This window comes from Carya illinoinensis, chromosome 4 (genome assembly GCF_018687715.1).
Source record: "Carya illinoinensis cultivar Pawnee chromosome 4, C.illinoinensisPawnee_v1, whole genome shotgun sequence".
Taxonomy (NCBI): domain Eukaryota; kingdom Viridiplantae; phylum Streptophyta; class Magnoliopsida; order Fagales; family Juglandaceae; genus Carya; species Carya illinoinensis.
Genome location: NC_056755.1, coordinates 30,955,247 through 30,964,096, shown reverse-complemented (window position 1 = coordinate 30,964,096; position 8,850 = coordinate 30,955,247). Strand labels below are relative to the sequence as shown.

Sequence of the window (8,850 nt, the reverse complement as noted above, 5' to 3'; positions counted from 1 at the left end):
ACAAATTCTCATGATTTTGAAGCCCTGGGTGGTAGTAATTTGGCATAGGATTATCACGATAGTTGTAGTTCCGATTGTTGATGTATTGAACTTGTTCTTGACTCGCTTCATTACTTGGAACTATCATACTTGTAGATGCAACATATTCGGTATTTTGTGGTATCCTTTGTGTTGTCAAGGCTGAAATCTGATGAGATAGAGTAGCAACTTGAGCTGAAAGGGCTGCTATCAGCTCCAAGTCATGAATTCCAGCAACTTTCTTAGCCAAAGTCCTCTTAGTTGGCCATTGATAGTTGTTTGAGGTCATTTCTTCCAAAAGAGCAGTAGCACCCTTAGCTGTCTTTGACATCAAAGTTCCACCAGAAGCAGCATCAACTATAGTTCGAGTTTGCCCATTTAACCCATTATAGAACATATGAACTTGTAACCAATTTGGCAATCCATGTTGTGGGCAACGTCGAACCAAGTCTTTGTACCTCTCACATGCTTCATAGAGTGACTCAAAATCATTTTGCTTGAATTGACCAATCTCACTCCTGAGTTGGGCTATTTTTGCATGAGGAAAGAATTTATCAAGAAACTTCTCAGCCATGTCTTGCGAACTAGTGATGCTTCCCGGTTGTAGAGATTGTAGCCAACCTCTAGCCTTGTCCCTCAAAGAAAAAGGAAACAATCTCAATCTAATGGTGTCTTCAGTAACACCATTGATCTTTACAGTGTCGTAAATCTCCAGGAACATTGCCAAATGAATATTGGGATCATCAAGTGGTGATGTGACGCCCCCAAATCCCCGCGCATGGACACAGGGAAGTTGAGACATCCGGATGGTGACAACCCGGGTCACCACCCTAACGACGGGTGCCAAGTGCAAAGGCAACATAGGTGCACGAAGAAACACGAAGCGGATAACGAAAGTCATATAACTAAGTACCAGAATTTTCTCTTAACGTAATACAAGCTGTTTAAAACATACATAAAATATTACAAAACACTAACATAGTTTTAAAACCAAATATAAAGCATAACATCAGCAACCCGGCGGAGCCGCATCCTCGGGCTCAGCCTCCTCCTCCTCATCCTCAAAACCTGCACCAAAAGCTACGGAACCAAAAATGGTACTGCAGGTAAGTAAAACCCAAACACCACCAGATAAAAAGACATAGAACTCAAACAAAATGCATGAAGTGATGCCCATGCACAAAACCCATAAAACATAATTTTCCACACACGCCAAAAAATCCCATTTGGCCCAAAAACACATATTTTCCAAAAACCACGCCAAAAGTCACATTTGGCCTCTATAACCGTCTCAAACCAAAATCCATTTTTACCCATATGCACCATGACCTCCCCTAGGGGTCATCCGCACACCCTGGCTCCAGTGCCACACCGCAGAGTACCACCACGCATGTGACACCTAACGAGCGATGCCCAGTTCCACGCCCCGCGTGTTCGTAGCCAAGCATCCTCTAGCCCTCACCAGCGAAGAGCCACGGAGTTGGTGCGTAGGGCGATGCCCGGTTCTGCGCCCGGCGCGTTCGTAGCCAAGCAACCCCTAGCCCCAGCTCCCGTTGTCGCCCAACGACAACCCAGGGGACATCACTCAATTTATTCCGCTCCTGAGTGACCAGAGGAGCTCCAACGAGATAATACCCCATCTCGGCTTGGGGTCGTGATACACACGCACCCGAAAGTCCACTTACGCCAAAACACAGGCTTTTCACACTTAAACAAAAACACACGTGCATGCACCATGTAATGCCATATCAATGCACAAAAATAAACAACCAACATAATTCAATAAAACAAGCAACTCCGTCCTCCATCCATCCGACCCCCGAACTCCTCAGACTCAGTCAGGAATCAACCAACCAGCAGATAAAATTATTGAATGAGCAATATATATTTAAATCTAAAAATAGGGTTTGGAAAATACTTACAGTGCTATATGGTAATTTTAGAAAACACTTGGCGTTGCAAACGGCGGAGGAAAAGCAACATTACAGTGAAAATTCACTGTGGCCGTGGGTAGTGAAATACCCACTTTTGAACGGGGACAAACCAGGGCTTGGGATTGATAGGGAATGGTCTAGGGATGATTATGAAGCTATTGGAAGTGGTGGTTGGCCGTGGGTGGCGGCGGAAATGGAGGTTGATGGCCGGATTTTCCAAAATGGAAAGCTAGCTCGTGGGAGATGTTCCGGTGACTATTGGAGGCCGAAAATAGGTGGGTTAGGACGGCAAGGGACCGGTGATGAAGTGGTGAAGAAATAGTGGCCAGAGGTGGAGCGACGGTGGCGGATCGAGGCAAAGTCCGTGGGTGCTTCAAGGGTGTTTTTCGGCCAAACGGCTGGCTGGATGGGGGTGGGATTTGGTGGGGAGGTGCGCCGGAGGGAGAGGCGTCGACCGTTGGGGCCGGTGAGCCACACGGCGGCCGAACGGCGGCGAGTCGAGCTGGGTTGGCTTCCGGCGTGGAGAGGAGGAGAGAGAGAGAGAGACGGGCCGATCGGGAGGAAGGAGAAGAAAAAAAAGAAACAAAAGAAAAAGAGAAAAGGAAAAAGAAAGAAGAAAAAGAGAAGAGAAAAAGGAAAAAAAAGAAATGTAGGAAAAAAAAAGATGAGGTCTAATCCTCATTCCGGAAAAACAAAACTAAACCGCCGAAACGAGATTAAAAACCGTAAACGACTAAAAGAAATAAAACACAACATCAATTAAATTAAAAACCAATTTTTAAAAATGCAATAAATTAAAATAAAGAAACTAATATATTAATTAAAATAAAAACAACCTTTCAGCGAAAATACACGCGAAAGCAGGTCATCACAGGTGATCCGCTGAATTGAGCCTGCTGCACCATGCTAATTAAAGCTGGTTTGAGCTCAAAGTTGGTGGCATTGATAGTCTGGCGCCTTATACTTGAGTAATTCCCATTCACAAATGGACGTACATAATCCTTCAAGGTGCGTGGTAGTGCCTCATTTTCTTCTTCAGCCATGACTAGTATCTTATTTCTTCTTCGTGATCTAAGAGTTCTTTCAATCTCCAGATCAAAAGGAATAATATCATGAGATCTAGCACGGTGCATCCAAAGTCAAAAACACACCTGTAGAGCAAAGATAAAATAAAATATAAGAACAAATTAAAATAAAATTCTAAATTAAAATCAATATTACTTAGTATCGATATTGACAAAAAGATAAGAATAAACCAATCCCCGGCAACGGTGCCAAAAACTTGACCGGTGCAAAACTGCAAGTGCACAATATCGTAGTTTTATAATAAAGTGATAAGAAGAGTATCGTCCTCAGGGATTGGTACCTTACTTTTGCCAACTACCAAAATTATACTAATCTCGATTTTACCTAGAAGAATCACTAAGATTTTTGTAGTTGCAATTTAAACTAAAATCGGCTCAAAGAGAAATACGCAAAGGAAATAAAATTGACGTTCGAAGATCAAATTAATGGGAAAGAAAACTTCTAGGAAATTGATTTCACCTAATTCTTCACTATGCTTTACTCATCCAACTAATTTAATTTAATTCTTTTTGTCTATTAGCAAATCTCTAATTCATCCAAAAGCCTCTTTCGATAGTCAATTGGAAATTATTCTTGTTTATCAATTCGCACAAGAATATGCAAATTAAATAATCAAGAAAGCAATAAGACCAATGATTTAATTACTACATAGGTTCATATAAGTCTTTAGATCTCTATACTTACCTATGCTGAAATATTCAAGATCTACCTTATGATTCCCTCTTTTGATAGCAAATCACAAGATTAAATATCATCTAATCAATGGCCAGTTAATTAGAAGCAATAAACTCAGAATAAATCAGATAAACAAAGAGAGAATTGCCTTAAATTAGCATAGACAATCAAGCATAGTTCGGAACTAGGTTACATTGTTTTACTAGAATAAATAAAATTTAGCTCATGCTAGAAAAGGAATTCAACATAAACGAATTCACCACAATTGTTCTAAGAATATTGGAAGAAAATAAACGCTGAAAAATACTCCTCGCAGCCGCAACTCGTCTTCAAAAACTCAAGGAAATGTTTCAATGCTTTTCTCCCGTCTGCGCTCATGTATGATTCCAACGTACGTGCAATATATGGAATTGCCTCTCCAAAACAGATGATTTGAATCCTTCTAACTGTGTTTTTCTGTCCCCAAAAGTGTTCTCCAGTAAAAAAGGTATGGCCATAGAGTGAAAAATCACTTTTTATATCGTGTGATGGCGGAAAACCCCAGATCTGTCAAAATACGATGTTCGCTTGAGCGGGGTGTCGAGCGCACATCGAGCGTTCGACTCTGCCTGATTTCGCTCGAGCGTCCAATGTCTCTGCTCGAGTGATCTTCATTTTCCCGCAACCCGCTCTATCTCACTGTCGAGCGGCAGTCGAGCATTTGAATCTGCCTGAATTCGCTCGAGCGGCCAAAAGCCTCCGCTCGAGCGATCTTGTAAAATCTGCAATATGAAATTTTGCAAGTCATCACCCTCCACTCCCTCATTCCTCCACACCTCATCTCCAAGCTTCTTCTTGAGATCTTGAGAGCTTCTCCTCCCTTGGTGAGTCATAGAAAAAAACCGAGTGTCTTCTTGAGTGTTCTTCGAAGTTCTTGAGAGTTCTTGTGTTGGGAGCTTTAGAGGGCCACGAAAATTGTAAGTTTTCTTGAACTAGATCTTATTTTACATGTAAAGTCTTGCTTTTAAGTGTTGAAGTGAAATCTGGTATAGTTTTGAAAAGGTCACCATGCTTAATTCAAAACCGGGTTCATTAAGGATGGATTAAGTGTTTAAATTGTTTTAAGTGGAAATGTTAGCTATGACATGTCCTAGAATATGTAGATATGATTTATTAATATATTAGATTTGAAAATTTTTAATTGAGACTTGAAAAAGTTGAATTGTTTATTATATTTTGTGTGAGATTTTGAAAAAATTGTAATGATGAAATTAGATGAGATGAGAATTTTGTGTCTCATCCCACTTGCCAAACCTGCGTATAGGGGTATTTTTTATAAATAATCATTTTTGAAACCTTTTGATTATGAACATCATCCGTAGTAGTACATATTCTAACTGAGTATGAATTTGATTTCAGACACTACAATTTTCCAAACTCAGGAAGTTTGTAGGTTTGCCTCTAAATTACACCTTAATAAGTTATTTATGATTTATTGATAAATGACACATTCATGTTATAATTTTCATTTTAAGCATGAAATATCATGATATGTGATACACTGAGTACATAACTACATGACATGTGAAATTTTCACCATTTTTAGCATATTGCATATAAATGTTATTTTCATACGAAAGGTTTCTACATATACACATGTAATGAACTACATTTTTCAAGCATGGTATGAAAATAAATTTTGTCACGACCTTAAAAGCTAAGATGGGGAATTATCCTAGAGGAATTCCTCTGTCCACTCTAGAGTGATTAAGAATGGAGTGGTAAACCCTAGGTTGACGAAGAACAGTCAGCAGGTTTCGAATGGGTTCTTTTTAAAGAACGTTAGAGTGAAGTCAAATGTTAGGACACTTAAGGCTGGTGGGTGTACATGTTATGGTGATATTTTGTTACATTACCAATGCATTGAGAACGAGATTACAGAAAATACAGTTTCAACATGAGTTATACTACGGTCACTAGCAGGTACTCATAGTGCATATGAAGAACTGTGACGATACTATACGTTAATATATTATGGTTACGTATGAGTTTTTAATAATGATGAAACTATGATTTTTGTCAGTTGAAGTGAAAAATGTTCTCTATAAGAAAACGTGTGTCTCAGTTTTTTTGAAAATGTTGGAGAATCTGGATGGGAGATATACACTCATTCATTATACATAATTTATCTTTGTGCACGTTGATTGTCTAACTACTTAGATTTTAAGTACATCTCACTCCTTATGGACCCATACTCGGAATGATAGAAGTTGTGTTAAGACCAGACGAGGACGGACTAGATGGACTAGTGGATCCAAGTGATTGAAGAGGGGTTGGATCTCAACAAAAGACTGGACCTCATGTTGACGTTTATAGCCCTAACCCTTCATGCATTAGAATGCATGAGGCAATTGATTTTTCTATGGAGATGTACTATCATTAATAACTGTACTAAGATTATGCTACCGTATGACTTAAACTTATGATAGTCATGAATGATATTGGGATGTTTTAGTCATTCTAACATGAGTTTTATTTAGTCACCCTTTTTCCACTGCAAATATTACATTCTACTAAATGCATTTAAAGGATGCATTGCATGTTAACTGTCCTTAGGAATAATATGCCAAAGTATAGGTTCTAATCGTTAGATTGGATAGGCTTGAATCTTGCAGCAGAACTAGATCTGATACATGTGCCTCATAGAATTTGAAGAGCTGAAGCAGAATGGCACGTGAAAGAAGGGAAAGAAACCTTGAAGAGTCCAATACTCGTAAGGACGTGGATCTCTATATGGATGGAGAACGTGACTTGGCGAACACATATCATCAGATGATGGAAATAATGAAGCAGTAATAGGAGAAGATCCTGAGGCAAAACCAACAGGTAGGAAAATCGAGGTTGTTCGTATGAGAAATTCTTGATATACAGATACCCTAGTTTCATGGGAATCAAGGGACCAATAAGGCTAACAAGTGTCTAGTAGATCTCGACAGGACCTTTGAGATCAACGACTGTATGAAGGAGTAGAAAGTATAGCACGCAGGGCATTTGTTAGAAGAAAAAGCTGGTATCTAGTGTCTTTACTGTATATGTATGTTGGCAAGGAACTAGTGGTTATGTTTTTATGTTATCATATATGCCACTAACCTGTCACTATTTCTCTCTTTCTCACTCTACTCTTTGTGTTGTTGTTGTTGTTGTCCACCACCTTGCACCACCACTGCTATCGAGCTAAGCCCAGTTCTACCCTTCAAAACCCAGGTTCTCTTTCCCTCTCAATCTCATCCTCAATCCCGAATCTTCCATTTCCCCCTCTTGATTCTACATCCCTTGTGGCTTAGGAGATTTTTGCCTAGGGTTCTGCTGTGATTTGCCATGCCCCACCATGGTAACCCTCTCTTCCACCCACTAGAGTCCCAAAATGGAAACCCCTTTCATGAAAAACCACCAAACGCCCACTGTTCTGCCCTAATCCGCGACAACCACCATGTATTGCCGTTGTGTCGCCACATTGGGTGTCACCTTGGTGAGCCTGCCCATGTCGTTTAAATTAATTTTTGTTTGCATTTTCTTTATTTGCTAATGTTTTGGTGTTGTCCGCGTAGCGACACACACTTAATCATCCAGATTTCTTGACCGCATTGTAAGCACCTCTCCAAGGCGACCCTCAAGTTTAAAATATGATTTTTTACCATTAACATTGTTTGCATCTGGTTGGGTTGAGATGGGCCATGGGCTCAATGAAGTATTGGGCTTGATACTGTAGTAGTGGCTGGAGTTGAGCCTTGGGCCGAAAATGGAGGATGGGATTACGTGTGTAAATGGTTTGTGAAATTGTGTATGTTAAGTGTTTGCGATTGATGCGATATTGTGTGAATGTGTGTAATGCCCTGTCATCCAATAAACTACCTGTTATGCATATGCATATTAAAGTTATTTGCCTTATTTACCTAGCTGTGCTGTGTTATGCCATGTGAATGATTTGAAAATTGGGTTTTCGTGTTATGGTGGTAACATGTGGGTGTGTGCGTATCACAACCCCAAGCCAAGATGGAGTATTGTCTCGGTAGAGCTCCTCTGGTCACTCGAAAGTGTGTAAAACTAAGTAACATCTCCTAAGTTGTCGTTGAGTGACAATGGGCTCAGAAGAGACGGTAACGCTCTTGTACCGACATCATGAATCCTTTATTAGCGGAGGGCTAGAGGATGCCTGGTCACATACGAGCCAAGCATGGAGCTAGGCATTACTCATTACGAAATCACATGCATAGTCGTTACCTATGGTGCGACGAAAAGAGCCAAGGTGTGCAAATGGTCCCTAGGGGAGACCATTCCACATGCATAATTAAATGATTGTATGGACTGTATGTGGATCACCATCCCAAGCTGAGATGGGGAATTATCCTAGTGGAGCTCCTCTGGTCACTCAGGAGCTTGTAAAACTAAGTGATGTCCCCTAGGTTGTCATTGGGTGATAATGGGCTTGGAAAAGATAGTAACGCTCTCGTATCGACTCCGTGGCCCCTCTGTTAGCAGGGGCTAGAGGATACCTAGTCACGTACACGCTGGGCGTGGAGCTAGGCTTTGCTCGTTATGAAGTCGCATGCACTACTGTTACCCGTGGTGTGACGAATGGAGCTAGGGTGTGCAGATGGTCCCTAGGAGAGACCATGGTGCATGCGTAATTAATTGAATGTTGTCTAAATGGAAATGTGATCTTTGGCATGAGTGATATAACCGATTTCTTTGCATAAATTATAAAGAAAGGTTATTTTGGTCTTTTTTCACTATTGTTGTTCTCGTTGTTGTATGCCTCGTGTTTGAAATGCTTGGTTGTGGACTGTGTTACTCTTGCTGAGATTGCAAAATCTTATGTGGTGTTTCCACCTGCGGTTCCGTTTCATGGAATAGTAGATTTTGATGTAGAGGATGGGTTTGAGCACGAGGAACTGACCCCGAGGAATAAAGACTTGGAGTAATTGTAGTTGTGTTTGACAGACCTGCTTTTACTTTATCAGTTGGATAACTATAATAATTTTGCGAGGATTATTCAATTGGATTGTAGACTTTAAATTTTCTGGTACATAGCTTGAACTGGCTTTAATTTTTTCACTGCATATATTTAGCATGTACACATGTTGCATGTTTGCACGTA

The 8,850-nt window shown here is 40.4% G+C and overlaps 1 non-coding gene across 1 annotated transcript; it reads left to right on the top strand.

The window, feature by feature from the left end:
• Nucleotides 1-437: 437 nt before the first annotated feature.
• LOC122308543 lies at nt 438-544 on the top strand. Its single transcript, XR_006242065.1, has one exon. It is a non-coding gene; the product is annotated as a small nucleolar RNA R71 (small nucleolar RNA).
• Nucleotides 545-8,850: the final 8,306 nt, after the last annotated feature.